The 20,882-nt window shown below is 37.3% G+C and overlaps 1 protein-coding gene across 4 annotated transcripts in view; it reads right to left on the minus strand.

Annotated features, from left to right (window-relative positions):
* HYDIN (HYDIN axonemal central pair apparatus protein) overlaps positions 1-20,882 on the minus strand; it is a 378,288-nt gene that overhangs the window by 181,988 nt on the left and 175,418 nt on the right. The gene's annotated exons all lie outside the window — the stretch shown is intronic.

A 20,882-nucleotide genomic window follows, 5' to 3' on the forward strand; every position in this document is an offset into this window, starting at 1 on the left:
CACCAACGCCATATCCCTCGCCCATCCCCCAGCCAAAATACCAAAGGAAACCAGTTCCTGCCAGGGAACTTGCTTGCACCGCACAAACACCCAACGCTATGCTTCTGCGGATCCATCCCTCCGGCGGGTCTGACTCCCTCCTGGTGCCACAGGGCCCCTCCCAAAGCGGAACTCCAAAGTAGAAGCGAGCTGAGCCTGCCCCTCCTGCCCCTGAGCACCTTGCCAATCCACCCCAGCTATTACGCCAGATCCCCAGCACCACAAGCCTGGCAGTGTGTAAGTAGCCCAGACGGGCCACGCCACCCCACAGTGAATCCTGCCCCTAGGAGAGGGGAAGAGAAGGTACACACCAATCTGACTGTGGCCCCAGCGGTGGGCTGGGGGCAGATATCAGGTCTGACTGCGGCCCCACCCACCAACGCAAGTTATTCAAGACAGCACAGGGGAAGTGCCCCACAGTCCCGCACCACTCCAGGGAATATCCAAAATGACGAAACGGAACAATTCCCCTCAGAAAAAAGTCCAGGAAATAACAACAGCTAATGAACTGACCAAAAATGATTTAAACAATATAACAGAAAGTGAATTTAGAATAATAGTCATAAAATTAATCGCTGGGCTTGAAAACAGTATAAAGAACAGCAGAGAATCTCTTGCTACAGAGATCAAGGGACTAAGGAACAGCCAGGAGGAACTAAAAAATGCTATCAATGAGTTGCAAAATAAATTGGAGACAACTAAGGCTCGGATTGAAGAAGCAGAGGAAAGAATCGGTGAACTAGAAGATAAAATTATGGAAAAAGAAGAAGCTGAGAAAAATAGAGATAAAAAAATCCAGGAGTATGAGGGGAAAATTAGAGAAATAAGTGATGCACTAAAGAGAAATAATATACGCATAATTGGTATTCCAGAGGAGGAAGAGAGAGGGAAAGGTGCTGAAGGTGTACTTGAAGAAATAATAGCTGAGAACTTTCCGGATCAGGGGAAGGAAAAAGGCATTGAAATCCAAGAGGCACAGAGAACTCCCTTCAGACGTAATTTGAATCGATCTTCTGCACGACCTATCATAGTGAAACTGGCAAAATACAAGGATAAAGAGAAAATTCTGAAAGCAGCTAGAGATAAACGTGCTCTAACATATAAAGGGAGACCTATAAGACTTGTGACCGATCTCTCTACTGAAACTTGGCAGGCCAGAAAGGAATGGCAGGAGATCTTCAATGTGATGAACAGAAAAAATATGCAGCTGAGAATCCTTTATCCAGCAAGTCTGTCATTTAGAATAGAAGGAGAGATAAAGGTCTTCCCAAACAAACAAAAACTGAAGGAGTTCATCACCACTAAACCAGCCCTACAAGAGATCCTAAGGGGGATCCTGTGAGACAAAGTACCAGAGACATCACTACAAGCATGAAACCTACGGACATCACAATGACTCTAAACCCATATCTTTCTATAATAACACTGAATGTAAATGGACTAAATGCACCAACCAAAAGACATAGGGTATCAGAATGGATAAAAAAACAAGACCCATCTATTTGCTGTCTACAAGAGACTCATTTTAGACCTGAGGACACCTTCAGATCGAGAGTGAGGGGATGGAGAACTATTTATCATGCCACTGGAAGTCAAAAGAAAGCTGGAGTAGCCATACTTATATCAGACAAACTAGACTTTAAAGGCTGTAACAAGAGATGAAGAAGGGCATTATATAATAATCACAGGGTCTATCCATCAGGAAGAGCTAATAATTATACATGTCTATGCGCCGAATATGGGAGCCCACAAATATATAAAACAATTACTCACAAACATAAGCAACCTTATTGATAAGAATGTGGTCATTGCAGGGGACCTTAACACCCCACTTACAGAAATGGATAGATCATCTAGACACACGGTCAATAAAGAAACAAGGGCCCTGAATGATACATTGGATCAGATGGACTTAACAGATATATTTAGAACTCTGCATCCCAAAGCAACAGAATATACTTTCTTCTCGAGTGCACATGGAACATTCTCCAAGATAGATCACATACTGGGTCACAAAACAGCCCTTCATAAGTATACAAGAAGTGAGATCATGCCATGCATACTTTCAGACCACAATGCTATAAAGCTTGAAATCAACCACCGGAAAAAATCTGGAAAACCTCCAAAAGCATGGAGGTTAAAGAACACCCTACTAAAGAATGAATGGGTCAACCAGGCAATTAGAGAAGAAATTTAAAAAATATATAGAAACAAATGAAAATGAAAATACGACAATCTAAATGCTTTGGGAAGGCAGCGAAGGCAATCCTGAGAGCAAAATACATTGCAATCCAGGCCTATCTCAAGAAACAAGAAAAATCCCAAATACAAACTCTAACAGAACACCTAAAGGAAATAGAAGCAGAACAGCAAAGACACCCCAAACCCAGCAGAAGAAGAGAAATAATAAAGATCAGAGCAGAAATAAACAATACAGAATCTAAAAAAACTGTACAGCAGATCAATGAAACCAGGAGTTGGTTTTTTGAAAAAATAAACAAAATTGATAAACCTCTAGCCAGGCTTCTCAAAAAGAAAAGGGAGATGACCCAAATAGATAAAATCATGAATGAAAATGGAATGATTACAACCGATCCCTCAGAGATACAAGCAATTATCAGGGAATACTATGAAAAATTATATGCCAACAAACTGGACAACCTGGAAGAAATGGACAAATTCCTAAACACCCACACGCTTCCAAAACTCAATCAGGAGGAAATAGAAAGCTTGAACAGACCCATAACCAGCAAAGAAATTGAATCAGTCATCAAAAATATCCCAACAAATAAGAGTCCAGGACCAGATGGCTTCCCAGGGGAGTTCTACCAGACGAAAGCAGAGATAATACCTATCCTTCTCAAGCTATTCCAAAAAATAGAAAGGGAAGGAAAACTTCCAGACTCATTTTATGAAGCCAGTATTACTTTGATTCCTAAACCAGACAGAGACCTAGTAAAAAAAGAGAACTACAGGCCAATATCCCTGATGAATATGGATGCAAAAATTCTCAATAAGATACTAGCAAATCGAATTCAAAAGCATATAAAAAGAATTATTCACCATGATCAAGTGGGATTCATTCCTGGGCTGCAGGGCTGGTTGAACATTCACAAATCAATCAATGTGATACATCACATTAATAAAAGAAAAGATAAGAACCATATGATCCTGTCAATCGATGCAGAAAAGGCCTTTGACAAAATTCAGCAACATTTCTTAATAAAATCCCTCGAGAAAGTCGGGATAGAAGGAACATACTTAAACATCATAAAAGCCATTTATGAAAAGCCCACAGCTAACATCATCCTCAATGGGGAAAAACTGAGAGCTTTTTCCCTGAGATCAGGAACACGACAGGGATGTCCACTCTCACCGCTGTTGTTTAACATAGTGTTGGAAGTACTAGCATCAGCAATCAGACAACAAAAGGAAATCAAAGGCATCAAAATTGGCAAAGATGAAGGTAAGCTTTCACTTTTTGCAGATGACATGATATTATACATGGAAAATCCAATAGACTCCACCAGAAATCTGCTAGAACTGATACATGAATTTAGCAAAGTTGCAGAATACAAAATTAATGTACTGAAATCAGTTGCATTCTTATACACTAATAATGAAGCCACAGAAAGACAAATAAAGAAACTGATCCCATTCACAATTGCACCAAGAAGCATAAAATACCTAGGAATAAATCTAACCAAAGATGTACAAGATCTGTATGCTGAAAACTATAGAAAGCTTAGGAAGGAAATTGAAGAAGATATAAAGAAATGGAAAAACATTCCATGCTCATGGATTGGAAGAATAAATATTGTCAAAATGTCAATACTACCCAAAGCTATCTACACATTCAATGCAATCCCAATCAAAATTGCACCAGCATTCTTCTCGAAACTAGAACGAGCAATCCTAAAATTCATATGGAACCACAAAAGGCCCCGAATAGCCAAGGTAATTTTGGAGAAGAAGATCAAAGCAGGAGGCATCACAATACCAGACTTTAGCCTCTACTACAAAGCTGTAATCATCAAGACAGCATGGTATTGGCACAAAAACAGATACATAGACCGATGGAATAGAATAGAAACCCCAGAACTAGTCCCACAAACGTATGGCCAAATAATCTTTGACAAACCAGGAAAGAATATCCAATGGAAAAAAGACAGTCTCTTTAACAAATGGTGCTGGGAGAACTGGACAGCAGCATGCAGAAGATTGAAACTAGACCACTTTCTCACACCATTCACAAAAATGAACTCAAAATGGATAAAGGACCTGAATGTGAGACAGGAAACCATCAAAACCCTAGAGAAGAAAGCAGGAAAAGACCTCTCTGACCTCAGCCATAGCAATTTCTTTCCTGACACATCCTCAAAGGCAAGGGAATTAAAAGCAAAAATGAACTATTGGGACCTTATGAAGATAAAATCTTCTGCACAGCAAAGGAAACAACCAACAAAACTAAAAGGCAACCAACAGAATGGGAAAAGATATTTGCAAATGACATATCGGACAAAGGGCTAGTATCCAAAATCTATAAAGAGCTCACCAAACTCCACACCCAAAAAACAAATAACCCAGAGAAGAAATGGGCAGAAAACATGAGTAGACACTTCCCTAAAGAAGACATCCGGATGGCCAACAGGCACATGAACAGATGCTCAACGTCGCTCCTCATCAGGGAAATACAAATCAAAACCACACCATATATCACCTCACGTCAGTCAGAGTGGCCAAAATGAACAAATCAGGAGACTATAGATGCTGGCAAGGATGTGGAGAAATGGGAACCCTCTTGCACTGTTGGTGGGAATGCAAATTGGTGCAGCCACTCTGGAAAACAGTGTGAAGGTTCTTCAAAAAATTAAAAATAGACCTACCCTATGACCCAGCAATAGCACTGCTAGGAATTTACCCAAGGGATACAGGAGTACTGATGCACAGGGGCACTTGTACCCCAATGTTTATAGCAGCACTCTCAACCATAGCCAAATTAAGGAAAAAGCCTAAATGTCCATCAACTGATGAATGGATAAAGAAATTGTGGTTTATATACACAATGGAGTACTACGTGGCAATGAGAAAGAATGAAATATGGCCCTTTGTAGCAACGTGGATGGAACTGAAGAGTGTGATGCTAAGTGAAATAAGCCATACAGAGAAACACAGATACCATATGGTTTCACTCTTATGTGGATCCTGAGAAACTTAACAGAAACCCATGGGGGAGGGGAAGGGGAAAAAAAAAAGAGGTTAGAATGGAAGAGAGCCAAAGCATAAGAGACTCTTAAAAACTGAGAACAAACTGAGGGTTGATGGGGGGTGGGAGAGAGGGAAGGGTGGGTGATGGGTATTGAGGAGGGCACCTTTTGGGATGAGCAATGGGTGTTGTATGGAAACCAATTTGACAGTAAACTTCATATATTGAAGAAAAAGAAACTGAGATAATAAATCTGTCTGTGTTAAGCCACTAAGTTTGTGGTAATTTGTTACACAGCAATAGAAAACTAATACGGGGTTTCACATATTTGTTCAAAAGATGATAAAAATGAGCTTTCCTAAGCCTTCCAGCAAAACTTTAGCAACAGCTGCTTCTGTTTGTTTTTCTGTGAATTGGGGGGTAAAAAGCCAGAGCCCATGAACAATGCATACAGAAGGTTAGCACAAGCAAGTGCATACAACCATGAGAGATAGAGAGATGGTAATCTTTTGCAATTCAGAATCCCATGCCCTCTGGTGATTAGTGCCATGCCCTGAGGTTTCACATGTCCAAAGATAACATTTGCTTTTTATTTGACAATAGGGCACCAGTGCACTTCTTAGGCAGCGCTCAGCTCCCAAGGTAATACAGCTGGAGCTTTTGTAAGTTTCCTTATGGTGTATTTAATATTTGCCATGAAAGACAGAAATGCATGCTATTGTTTGCACATGTCATTTCAATAATAAATGAGAGTGAATATACTTAGGCAGACCTCCTGTTCCACCGTGCTAATGACCATGAACCTTGAAGAAAATTGTGCACTTTCTTCAGAATGATTTGTTTGCCAGTTGAAATCTGCAAGAATTTCCTTCCATGGAATGAGGAGACACAAATAACAACAGGAACCAGTGTGCAGAGCTAGGGGTTTCTTTGGATTAATACTATTATCTCAGCGGACGATCAGTTCTCTGTGGAACAAGAACAATGAACAGTCACCAAGGCCTTTCTCCTTTTCGACTGCTAAATGGTATCTCGAGTCATTTGATTCTCTTCCCTGAAGTGAGTCACTTTGCTAGTTAAGACAATTAACTGGAAATTAGGGGAGGAAGCATAAAAGACATGATGCCAGAGCTTTACAAAAGAGGCAGTAGAGGGTAATGTTTAAAAGAGTGGGCTTTGAAGTCACATGACCTGGTGGTCAGCTGTGGACTCTGCCATTGGTAGCCAGGTGATCCAGGATTAAAATCTAGGTTTCAGTCTCCTCATCTTTTATTTTTTTTTTAATTTTTTTTTCAACGTTTATTTATTTTTGGGACAGAGAGAGACAGAACATGAACGGGGGAGGGGCAGAGAGAGAGGGAGACACAGAATCGGAAACAGGCTCCAGGCTCTGAGCCATCAGCCCAGAGCCCGATGCGGGGCTCGAACTCACAGACCGCGAGATCGTGACCTGGCTGAAGTCGGACGCTTAACCGACTGCGCCACCCAGGCGCCCCTGTCTCCTCATCTTTTAAATGTGCTGCTTGAAGATGAAATAAAAGGGGTGCCAAGCATCTAGCACTTTGTCTATCACAGAGTAAATTCTCAATAAATGGTGGATATTATTAATGTTACCTATCAAAAGTTCACTTCCAGTTCTCCTTCCTGCGTGTGCCCTCCCCAATACATATTATTGACATGGTTCTTTTTCACAGGCCTGATCCTGTTCCTCTCCTGCTGAAGACACCGGAGGGCTCTCCAAAGTCTGGACCAGTGATGTTGAATTCTTTATCCCTTTGAGAATGCTATGGAATTCTCATACACGTGCGTGTGTGCACGTGCACGCACGCACACACACACACACACACACACACACTTCTTCCTAAACGTTACGTATAATTTCCAGGGCTCATGGTGGATATTTGTCACTTTTTCTGTTTGAAACATGGCGGCCTGCAATCAAGACTGGTATATCAGACAGGAGGCTTTGGTCTGGAGAATCTATTCCAAATTCTTCAGGAAAGGGCCCCAACGCACTTCTCCAGGCCTACTTCCTAGGCACTGTCAATTTCCAACATGCACCCTTGGCTTCGGCCACACCAGCTCACTCACCCTTCCCAAGTGTACTGTACTCAACGTTGCATTTAACTAGGCTACACTCTGGAAATGAACACTCCATTTCCCTGACTTCCTCCTCCTTATCCTTCAAGTCTCTACTCAAATGTTTTACCTACGAACATTTTAAATTTTATATTGGAATTAATCACTTCCTCCCCTGTGGTTACATATCATAGCACAGTGCATTGTAGTACTGTATAGGTTGTGGATTCATTTCTGTGTTTTGAGATTGTAAACTCTTCGAAGAAAGAGACAATTCTATATGCTTTTATGCCTCTAGATACAGTTAGCACAGTACCAAGAAGGGGAAGGGTATTCAAAAAATATTTTTTGGTCAATAAATACATGAAAAATGTTCAGCCTTACCTGTAAGCCAAAGAAACACTAACAATACAACATTTTTTTCATCTGTCAGATTTGGCAAGAACAAATAAACTTCTGGCAAGGGTCTGGGAGAGGGTGACATTCTTCAACTCTGTTGGGGATGGGCCATAAACTGGTATACCTTTTCTGGGAGATAATTTCATGCTATATCAAGATTTTTAGTTGTGTTCATGCCATATGACCCAGGAAATGCATTATTAGAAGTCTACTCTAAGGAAACAGGAATGTGATCAGCAATTAGGACATGAGCATTGTTTACAGTGGTGAAAAACTGAAAACTACCAATAGGGGATTAATTAAATCAACTGTGGTAGAGCCAAGTGATGCAATAAAATCAGTCATTGAAAATGATCTGAACATGGATATTTCTTAATAATTCACATCAAAAGCGACTACACTACAGTGTTGAATAAAAATAGCTGGTAGTTAAATAGTATTATCACATGGGAGGGGGTAAGAATGCACAAACGCACATACACAGTAACGTTTCAGAAGATATACATCAAAAGTTTAACAGTGGTTATACGCATGGTGGCACTATGAGTGATTTTTTTCTTCCTCCATGTGTTCTATAAGGATAAAGTCAATTGAGTAACAAGAAGACACACACTAATACTTACTGAATAAAGAACTCATCCTAAAAGGATATGATCACTCTCTTTAGAGTCCATTTAATTTTAACTTTGTTTTCTCTCTTGCTTCCATTTCATTCCCAGTTCCTTTCTTTCTAAGAAGTTTTTCTTTGTAAATAAATAATACATGTACACAGTATAAAATTCAGATGAGTATAAGGGAAAAGAGTCTCTTTCTTTCCTGTCTGTTCATGGCCACTAGCTGCCATCCCAAGAGGCAGCCAATGTTACTGGTTTTCTGCATATCTTTCCAGACATACTTCATGACTTAAAAAAAAGCATATTTGCACATGTACTACTTTTTCTTACACAAATGGTAGCATACTATAATACTGTCCTGCAGTATGACTTAAATTTGTAAGTGCTATTTTTATGAAATGTATACCTACAAATAATTTGCAAAGTCAAATGGTTCTAAAAAAAAAACATATGAAAAGCAGTAGTCCCTTGAACCCACTCTCCCACCCTTCCCCATTAGTTCCATGGTTGTCCATTAAGTGGAAGCAACCACTGTCAATTCTATTTGCATTTTTCTTTTGATGTTTGCCTTCCTCTCATCTACTGCTACTTCTTAATTTTTCAGTTTGAGCATTATCAATTTACTCCTCTCTATAGGAGACAATGACAGCTCTCTTCTCTCCCTCTTTCCCGTCCCTTTCTTTCTCTCCTTTACTTTCTTCTCCCCATCCTCTCAATATAGTTAAAACCTATTTTCTGGTGAGAATCTATACCAGTATGGGAATGCAAATACTATTCACGGCTGAGCCATGAAAGCATACTATGATTGCAATTTCTTTCTTGTACAACTTTTATTTTCTAAGGAATTATTGCCTTGTATTTGCTTGTTTTTTAAATGTATCTATCATGGACTCGCCCCCAAACTCTCAATCAAAGGAGTAAATATCCTCTCAATAGATTCAGAAACATCAGATTTTCTATCAGTTCCATTTTCTTAGAGACAAATCTCTCCTGACCCATCTGTTCTGCAATTTCCTTCTGGACTGGCTGCTCTCTGGGCCTGCAGTACAGCTGGCTTCCTAAGAAGGCCATGCAGCATCCTGTGCATTCCTTGAGCTTCTCTCCTGTGTCTGAGCCCCTGTATCCTGGATCTCGTTTCCCTCACTTTGGTGGGGAACATTCTTCCGTACCTTCCCAAGAAAGGATTCATGGGGGGTAAATTTTTTGAGATCTTGCATCTCTAAAATGTCATCATTCTATCCCTGTGCTTGATTAGTCTTTGGGCTGGATGATGAATTCAAGAATAAGATTTATTTTCCTTCAAAGTCTTTTTTTTCTCTCCCAGTGTTGCTCTCTAGAAGTTTGATGCCACTCTGATTCCTGATTTGTTTTTTGACCACTAATTTTTTCCATCTGGAATTTAATGATGTGTCTTCACATGGGCCTATTTTCATCAATTATGCAGTGTATTTGATGACTCTTTTCCATAAATCCCTCTCTGTTAGTTCTGGATATATTCTTTGAATTATTTCCTGTATAATCTCCTGACCTCCATTCTTTCATTTGTTCTTTCTAGAACTGCTTATTTGCATCTTTGAACTGCTGAACACATTATCTAATTTTCTAATCTTTCTCCCCTCATTTCTAGCTTTTTCTCATGTTGTTCTACTCTCTGATAGCTTCTCAATTTTATTTTCGATTCTTTTATCAAAATTTTAATTTACGTGATTGTATTTTTAACTTTTATGAGCACACTTTTGTTGCTCTTTTTTTTAAACTAACATCCTGTTCTTGTTCATGGGCGCAAAGTCATAGTCATCTTTTATTTTCCTGAGATTCTTCTCACTGTATTGCCTTTGTTTCCTCCAAGTTCTCTATTTTATGTTTTCTAGTTTCTTGCTTCTGCATTACAGGCTTTCTTGGTGCAGCTTAAAGTTAAGTACTTACATTTAAGAGTGAAGCACTAAAACTGTTATGTGCTTGGGAAGCAGTCAGCTAAGGGCCCCAGATATTTTAGAGCCCAACTATCAGTTTATTTCTGCCTTTCCTTGTGGCTGGTGAAATTGCCCTGAGAATATTCCAAACTTCTGCCCATGTTCTGGGGATTGAGGGAGAAGGGGATTGGAGCACTACCTTTCAGTATTAAGACTTTCTTGTAGTCCTCTTATTTTCACACTGGCATCCTGCTCTCAGCAATGCCTGAGAAGTCAGCAGCCAGTTTACTAATATTCCTTTTAAGATAAACTGTCTTTTTGTTTCTGGCTACCTTTAATATCTACTCTTTGGTCTTAAGTAATCTTACCATATTGTGTTTAGATGTGGTTTTCTTTATATTTATCTTGCTTTCTGTTTATAATGCTTTTTAAATCTGGTTTTATGTCCTGGCCATTATCTCTTCTGCTCCATTCTCTTCTCTCCTTCTGGTACTCCAATAACTATACTCCTTGTGTGTATTTGTTTGTTTGACCAACTCTTCTACATTTTTCATCCTTTTATCTCTCTGCATTGAATTTTGGGTAGTTTCTTCTGACCTATCTTCCACTTCCACAATTCTCTCTTCATCTATATCTAATAGGCCATTAAACCCATTTATTGAGTCCCTAATTTCAATTGTATTTTTTAGGTCTTCATTTCTATTCGTTCTCTTTTATACTTTGCATATCTCTACCAAAGTTTTAAATTTTGCCTTTTAGTTCCTGGAGCGCATTAAGTATATTGTAGTTTTCTATTCAGTAGTCTTATCTCCTTGTATGCCTGGTTATTTTAAAATTAACTGTTGGATGCTGTACACAAAAACTGTAGATACACAAAATACTTTGAATCTTAAAATAATGTTTTCTTTCTTTGATGAGAGTAATATATATTTGCCTCTAAGAAAGATGTGGGGAGAACTAGCATTTCTAGATGTCCTTTATCCAGTTAAGAGATTAAAATGTTTTAAAATGAGGATCTGTACTACTTTACCTTTGTTCCCAGGGTGTAGCTTTTCAGAGTCCTACCCGAAAGGCTGAGACTTTTACCAAGTATGTCCTCCAATTTTTATCTCTTTAGCCAGTCCTGATTTCAATTTTTATTTTCATAGGCCAGTGCCTTTTATGAATGTTCTTTTCAGTTTTCTTTTTTTTTTTTTTAAGATTTCGTTTTTAAGTAATCTCTACACCCAACATGGGCCTCAAACTCACAACCCCAAGATCAAGAGTTGTACACTCTACTAACTGAGCCATCCAGGTGCCCTTCTTTTCAGTTTTTCAACCTCTGCTGGAACTACATAGGAAAAAATAGTACCAAATGCTGAGCATATATCTCTTTGTTTCCTGTTTCTTTTTGTCACTGGTTTTGTTGCTCTCTAATTCCTTTAAATTCACAATTTTTTATGTTTTGCTAAGATTTTCTCCTCATTATTAGAGGGAAGTAGTTTGGCATAATAGATTGAATAGGAAGCACTTGGTCACTGATCTGCTGAGACTTACTAGGGGTCAAATAATAGCCCTACCTCTTGATTTCCCTGTTTGTGGGGGAAAAAGTCTATAAGAATTTTAAGGCCAGCTAAGTTTGGTTGCATGAGGAAAGCAGGTATACGTAATTTACATTGCTTTTAAGTAATATGTACCAAGAATCTTTTCAGGCTACTAGGATATATCTTTGAACAAGGACTTTAATGTTCTTTCTGAAAGTCATTGCCTTCTCAAAACTCAGTGAAAGGTGTCAGATCAAACACAAGGCATGAAGATAGTTAAGTAAAAGGAAAGAAGACAGCTCCTGAGCATGTAGACATGATTTACACAGGTTCCAGGGAGCATCTATACAATTAAATGAATAAATAAGCTCCAAGGATATAGAGAATCAGAAAAGTATTGAAGTTGACATTTCTAAATAGAAACTTATTTTCCAATAAACCTTTTCTTTGATGTGGAAGAACATATATTTATTCATTAATACAAATATTTTCTACTTTACAAGGTGGCTTCATGTCAAAAATTTAGAGAACCAAGCAAAGAGTGAGGAAAAAGGCGGCATCAGAACTACCATTTCATAGAGCTCTGTACTATATGGATCAGTTAGTTTGAATCCTTAGGTCCTCTGAGTGTACCTTATTTGTTTTTTTCTTTTTTATCTAAGGAAAAATATATAAAATATCTTAAGATATAGTGTCATAAAGATTTAAGTCTTACCACAAGTCATTTCACCTAGATGTTTTTGTCTCTCAACATTAATAGTCAAAACTAGCATTTATTGAATGCCAAATGCTTATTTTTCGCCAGGCACTCTCTCTATATATTAACATGTTTAATCTTCTAGATGCCATTTTTAGTTCCATTTAAAGGCAAGGAACCAAAGTCTTATAAAGGTTAAATAATTTTCCCAGAGTTCATGTGTGTAGAGTTAGGACTTCATTCCAGATCTGTCTGATTCCCAACATCCTTACTCTTGATAGTACAGAATACTACTTCAACACTCATATACTAAGCAACTCTTTGTTGAGTGAATACCACATGTAAGACAACTGTGTGTGACACATGACCATGCCTGCTCTCAGATAATACTTCCCTTACCTCTCAAATACATCCCGATTTAATGTTCTAACATCCCAGAGGGGAATTTTCTCTTCTAAAGTATGAGACTTATTGCTGCATAAACAATTTCATCACAAATGACATTAAAAAAGACATACCCCAACTGCCATCCTATGGAGAGCTCCACCATGTCATATATGCCCCTCCAGTCTCTGTCCTTGTGCTTGTGACAAGGAAGATGAAATGAGAGTAGTAAAAAGTTATGATTTTCTCCCTGATAAACATCATATAATTTCAACATACGTGTGTTGGGGATTTCATACTATTAATAAACCTTTACACCATACTACTTAATGCATATCTTCTTATCTTTGTTAATTGTATAAAAGTGTTTATTTCATTTTATACTAGCCTATTATTGAATATGACTGTCTACTGTCAGTGCACAATCAGAATAGATTCTTCAGTTGATAACGACAATGATAGCCATCCCTTAATAGTGACATTGGTTGGTATCTTAGTTAGTTAAGGTTTTTCTAAAGAATACCAAAGACTGGGTGGTTTATAAAAAACAGAAATTTATTTCTCATAGTTCTAGAGGGTGGAAGTCTGAGATCAGAGTGTCAATATGGTCAGGTTTTGGTGAGAGCCCTCCTCCAGGTTGCAGATGGCCATTTTTCTCATTGTATCCTCACATGATAGAAAAGGTGAGAGCTCTCTGGGGTCTCTTTTATAAGGATGCCAATCACATTTATGAGGACTCTACCTTCATGACCTAATTACCTCCCAAACCCCTCATCTCCTTATATCATCATATTGGGGGGGATGATTTCAATATATGAATTTTGGAGGGACACAAACATTTAGTGCATAACAATTGGCTAGATGATGATGCTGGTAATGGGGAAGTAGTTATAAATTTTTTTAAATTTTTTTTTTCAACGTTTATTTATTTTTGGGACAGAGAGAGACAGAGCATGAACGGGGGAGGGGCAGAGAGAGAGGGAGACACAGAATCGGAAACAGGCTCCAGGCTCTGAGCCATCAGCCCAGAGCCTGATGCGGGGCTCGAACTCCCGGACTGCGAGATCGTGACCTGGTTGAAGTCGGACGCTTAACCGACTGCGCCACCCAGGTGCCCCAGTAGTTATAAATTTTTATGGAGGAGAGAAGGTGGAATTTGGAAAAAAACCACATCTGATCCATATAAAGCAAGTTTACCTTAATCTCCCTCTGTGGTGACAAGTATTAACTGTATGACTGAATAATAATTAATTAGAAAAAACAGTTTGCTAAAGCTAATTAATAGCTGGGACAGGCAAAATGAAGATGGAAAGTCTTGCAAAGCATGCAAGAAACTAATATATTTTTCTTTTATTTTCTAGATAGCCCTTTAATGACAAGGGAACAAAAACTCCTCCTTCCATTCTGGTTTAGCTTACACTTAAACTAATCATATTCAATCAGTAGAGCTGTATTTCTAAATTCAGGGAAGGTGCTGACCCATCATGTTACCTAACATTCATCTACAGCTTTCTTTTTCTCAGTGTGGTTTATAATCAATATGACCTACTGGAATCCATCTTCTGGGTTTTGCATTTAGCTTTGCCAAAGTAAAAGAAGTCTCAAGTAAGAGTTGGGGTAAGAGGCTCACAGCTCTCTGCCAAGCACAAACCTTTGCTTCTGCAAGCCTCTTGATATTATTGTCACTGGTATCCTCTCATCACTGAATGAGTCTCTTGCAATGGTTCAGGAAAAGAAGAATCCATTTTGGAACGGCTGTGACATTTATGTGTTAAAGAAAAGATGCCCACCATGATAAACCAGAATGTTATTCTCTTATTTACCTATTCTTGTGAGTTTATTTTATAGATTTTTCATAGCTAGGGCAAAGATATAAGAATTCTGCTCTCTTATGTCAAGTGAAGACACATTTCACCACTCTTTTGTAAGTACTCACTGATAGTTTATAAAGCACTATAAAAATTAGTTAAGAGGATGGACTATAAATCAGTGAGTTCAAGCTTTAAAGCATGCCTTTCACTCTAACACACAGAAAAAAAAGAAATAATATTTTGAAACAAGGAAGAACCAGGCTTAGTTATACTCAAAAACAAAATTAACATTGTGTGTAACAGAAGCAATAAGAAGGTCCTGAAGCCACAGACATCCTAGGCTGTAGGTCCTGAAATCAGTAAAAGCTTGAGGGGTAAAACTGAAAACCAAAAAGATCCTTCAGGAAGTAAGGGTTCCAGGGTTCCCAGCCAAAAGAGCTTCCCTGCATTTGAAAGGATGCCGAACAAAACTGTGATCTTCCCAAGGTAATAGTCTACACACAGACGTGTGCCAGTGGTGGTGGTGAAGTAAAAGCTGTCATACAAACAGGCCCTATGTAAGCCACTGTCAAGTGTAATGACTGAATCTGTGATTTTTCCAATATCCCCACAGGAAAAAAAAGGCTCAACACCTGATTCTGGACTAGTGATATTTGTCCAAGGTGAAGGCAAATGTAAAAATGTTAGACAGGGAGGTAAGACTACTGAGAATTAGGAAAAATATACTTCACACCAGATTAATCTATCATTAAAATTCTAAATGCTAAGAAGGATATTTGGAAACAATCAGCTATTGAATTCATTCTTGAGCAATCAATAGAACTAACTGAAATTGATTAGAAAATGTTTTTGAGATCCTCAAAGATATACAGAGTAGGATAATATATATAAAACAAGTATTAGAAACAAAAACAGATATTAATCAAGAATAGTTGTTATGAATAATCAATTATAAATCTTGGAATTGAAAAATATAGTCAAATTAAACTAAAAAATTAAATGAGATAAACTTTACATTTGCCAAAATCAAAAACAGAATTTGTAAGCTGGAGCATAGGAGGCAGCACAGAGATAAAGAGATGAAAGATATGGATGAAAAATAAAAATAGACATGTAGAATTGTGGTGGAATGCATGTGTGTTTGTGTGTGTGTGTGTGTGTGTGTGTGTGTGTGTGTGTGTGTGTTTCTCAAAGTAGGAGAAATAGAAGGATTGGAAAACAAGAAATATTTGAGGAGATAATGACAAAAACTTTCCAGTATTTAGAAGGGTCAAATCTTTTGATGCATTAAAGAGAAATCTAAAGTACCTTAAAAGTACCTTGTGAAAAAAACAAATTACCTAAAAAGGAGTAATAATTATACTAACAATGAAATTTTATCAGCAACTAACAATAATCAGGCTAGCAATGGAATTTTATTGGTGCCAGAGATCAATCTTCAAAGAAATAAAAACTTGTAAAATAGAATTTCATACTCAGCTAAACTATCATGCAAGAGTGAAGGTGAAATCAAGATACAGTCAAATATACATAAACAATAAGACCTCTAGCACAGAACCTAGAAGGATATAATTTAGCAAGAAGAAATATAAACCAAGTAGGAAGCAGAGAGATACAAGGGGAAAAAAAGAATAAAGAAAAATCACCAAACTATTTTGGTAACTAGTGAGTAGAAAACTACCAACTGACTAAAACCAACAACTTTGTGGTAAAGATGAGAAGATCCAAAATTCTACATAATAATAAAAATATTACGGAAGTGGGGAAAGATCAAGAGATAATAAATGTGTGATGGGGTCCTCGTCTTATTCTTGAGGAGGACAAAGTTACTAAATTATTTCATTAGTGTTAGAAAAAGATATGATTTATTTCTTAACAATGTGAGGAGAGCTACTTAAATAAATAAGTTCTATAGCTTTCAAACGAATATAGGAAAAATGTATGAGAGGTAGTAGAGGTTGGAGGAGGGCTTGGAGAAAATTCACCAATCCAATACAAAGCAAAAAAAGAAATAAAGAAGGAAAAAACAGCATAGTATACAGGAAATGATAGGGTAGAAGTGAGTTCATATACGTCAACAATCACAATAAATTTTTTAAAATCTTGGTATGGTAAGTTGAATAATGGGCCTTCAAAGATGTCCATGTCCTAACCTCTGATATCTATGAATATGTTGCCTCACATGACAAAAGGGACTTTTAGATGTGATTAACGATTTTGAAATATCCTCATATGAAATATCCTTATATGAAAGAGGCAAGAGGGTCAGAGTCAGAGAGAGATATAGGGATGGAAACAGATGTCAGGGAGTAGAAAAGATGGTACGCTGGTGGCTTTGAAGATGGAGGAAGAGGCCACAAGCCAAGGAATGCAGGTGGTCTCCAGAAGCTATAAAAGGCAAGGAATCAGATTCTTCTCCAGAATCTTAAAAAAGTACACAGTCTTTTATCAAAACATTTAGACTAATGTCTTCTAGAACTATAATAAATATATTACAGCAATAATATGACACCAAGATACTTGTCAATTAAAAGACTGAGTCTATCAACAGATTTTTAAAAATGTAGTCACATGCTATTTAAAAGAGATTTTGTTAACGTACAAAACAAATTACACACACACACACACACACACACACAAATATGAAAATAAAGGAATAGAAAGATATACCAGGCAAATGCTAACTATCGGGTAAAACATAATTTAAGTCAGAAAGTATATACAGGAATTAAGATGGACAATATATTATAAAAAAAGGAATAATATGCCAAGGAGAAATAAAAGTCATGAATTTATATGTACCTACTAACATAGCCTTGAAATACATGGAGAAAAAATTGATGTAAGTACAAGGAGAAATGGAAAAGTGGAAGACTTAGATAAAATCTATAGGAAACTGTTATATCATACAGATAATTAGTAAGGCTGTAAAAGATTTAAACAATACACTCAATAAGCTTGATCTAATACAAACACACAGATGGATGATTAGTCTGTCACACTCAATCACTAGAGAGGCTATATTCTTTTTTAAGATCATATGAAATATTTATCAAAACCAACCATAGCACTGTATCCCAAAGCACAAATTCAAAGACTATGTGTCACACAAACCATGTGTTTCAATTTCATTACAGTTTAAAGTTATCTATTAAATTTCCATACAAAATGGAAATGTAAAAAATTAAAAATATACAACCATATATAACTCACATATTAAAAAGAAAATCACAGTAAAGTCTACCAAATATTTATAAAAAAGCATTGCAAATAAAGATGATTGCTATGGAGCTAAAGTGTTACATAAAGAGAATATTTATAAACTTTAAATACATGATTAAACTAATATTTAAAATATTGTTAAACATTCCAGTTTAAGGTACTTGAAGAAGAACAAAATAATTGTAAGGAATGTAGAAAAAAATGGTAAAACTAAGAGCAGAAATTAGTACATGGACATTTTTAAATCATAAAAACAGTGGAATAATTTTATGCCAATACATTTGCAAATTTAGATAAAATGAAAAATTTCTAGAAAAATTAAAATCTAAATAACCATTATAGAAAATAAATCATTAGTTGAAATTTCCTTACTATTTCTTGCATGCTAGTTAAAATTTCTTTACTACTTCTTTGTATAGATTATGTAAAGATCTTTTCAAAGATTCAAAAGAGGAAAAGCTAACTCATAGTGTAAGAATACAATATTCTTGATACCACAACCAGAAAAACACAATGTAAAAAAAATTGTTAACAAAAAGATGCAAAAATCTAAATAATATGATAGCAATCGTATCAGTAGTGTACTCAAATAACATTATAACTGATTAGAGTCATCCCAAGAATGTAAAGGTGATTTACAACCAGAAAGTCTATTAACTTAATTCATTGTACTAACAGAAGAAGAAAATCATATCATTTGAATGGACACAGGAAACACATTAAGTTTTAGTACATGTTCATGATATGAGAAGAGGAATAGATGGGAACTTCCTGAATGTGACATAGGTATTTATCAAAAATCCGTGGAAGATATTAGCTTAAAGTGAAACATTTGAAGCTTATTCATTAAAGTCAGGGATAAGACAGAGATGCTCACTTTAACTTACTTTACTTTTCAATATTACGTTGAGGATCCTATCTAATGTGATAAGCCAAGAATAAGAAGCAAGGTGTAAGGACTGGAAAGGAAGTCTGCACATGAGGGTTTACCAACAATTAGAACTAATTAACAGATGTGTAGCAAGATTGAAGACTGATATAGACGGATACACATAATTCAACAGAGTTCCTATACATGGTTAACATCTAATTAGAAGGTACCATTCACAGGAAGAAACTCAGAAGAGATGACAAAGGATGAATAAGCCTTTACTAAAGGACATAAAAGGAACCCTAATAGATATCCAGACTAATTATAGCAGTATAGCTCTAGTGTTCATTTTATAGTCATGCAAATTTGGACAACTTATTCATCATCCCTGTGCCTCATACCCATGCAGTCAAGTCCTTGAGATTATATAAAATAATACACATGAAAAACTTAGAACAGTACTTGGTACATAATAATGTTAGCTATGACTGTTATCATTACGCTCCACCATTTAAGACACCAGGGATATTGAATCGGGGGTAGATAAATGGAATACAACAAAAGCTATTTAAAAGCTGAGAAAAAGCTCATTCTCTCTTCTCTTCACACACACATTATGGGATATGGTATCTTTTTTTTTTAAGTTTATTTATTTATTTTGAGAGAGAGCCAGAGGGAGAGGGAGAGAGAGATCCCAAGTAGGCTCTGCACTGAAAGCACGGAACCCAATGTGGGGCTCAATCTCATGAACCACGAGATCATGACTTGAGCTGAATACAAGAGTTGGATGCTCAACCGACTGAGTCACCCAGGCGCCCCTGGGGTGTGATATCTTAATAATCATCAATCAAAAAGCCTTGGACAATTAGTCTGTCCATTAGAAATCTCTCTAGCACTAATTCCCTACTACATTAAGTTCCCCAAAGGAGGACGAAATTCTAGATCCATTATGACCTTCAGGTATTTCAGGATGGTGTAGTATATAAGGTATATCTATAGATTTTAACAAACCAGTTGTCACAAGTTAAAAATAAGATCCCCAGGGATACCTGGGTGGCTCAGTTGGTTGAGCAGCTGACTCCTGATTTCAGTTCAAGTCATGATCCCAGGGTCATGGGATTGAACCCTGTGTTGGGCTCTGTGCTGAGTGTGGAGCCTGCTTGAGATGCTCTCTCTCTCTCTCTCTCTCTCTCTCTCTCTCTCTCTCTCCCCTCTGCCCTTCTCCCCAGCTTGTGCATGCTCCCTCAGTCTATCTCTCTCAAAACAAACAAACAAACAAACAAACAAATAAATAAACAAGCTCTCCAGAATGGCTACAATTCCACTATGTCCTAAAATGGACAGGGTCCAGCACCAACAGTCTCACTGGATATGAAATGCCTGCCAATCTCCTTCTGAGTTTTTCTATTTATTTTGCTACAATAGGTCATAATTTTGTATTTAAACTCTTCTAAGAGCTATGGTAGTGAAGAACTTCTACACACATTTACATATGTGAACTGAATATTTTGCCACTTAGATGTTTTTTGTGCCAATTTATTTAACCTGTCTGTGCCTCTGTTTCTACCTCCTTAAAATGGGCACTATAACATATTTCTCTCAGAGAGTTATGATAAGTGAAATACTGAACATAAAGTGGCAAATAGAACAAAATAAACATCAGTTATAATTAATTCCATCATACCATCATCATCATATGTCCAAGCCTGCTGCTAGGTGCTAGGAATTCAAAGCGGAGACCCTTGTCATTTGCAGGAGACAAACAAGGAGCACACAAACAAGGAAATATAGAAAGGGCATCCCTACTTACACAAGGGAATACCCCAATGGCTTAGGGTCTGAAGGAGATGTGAAAGCCCAAAGATTCCCGGGATGCTGTATCACCGTGAATGGCTCTGGCAAGTGACCAACAAAATAAATGTTTAAAAGGAACCATGCTTGACTCAGGCATCAGAATTCTTGTTTCCTGGATCCTAGAAACTCTAAAGGTCTAACTAAAATGGTCTCTCCCACAGATCACAGAGGCAGAAGGCCCCCGCGAAATGCTTTAGCACCAGCTGAATCCCAAGGTGTCACTAACATCTGTATGCAAGTTCTCAAGTTAACAGTTCCCCTAGGTTGAAC

This window comes from Lynx canadensis, chromosome E2 (assembly GCF_007474595.2).
Source record: "Lynx canadensis isolate LIC74 chromosome E2, mLynCan4.pri.v2, whole genome shotgun sequence".
NCBI lineage: Eukaryota > Metazoa > Chordata > Mammalia > Carnivora > Felidae > Lynx > Lynx canadensis.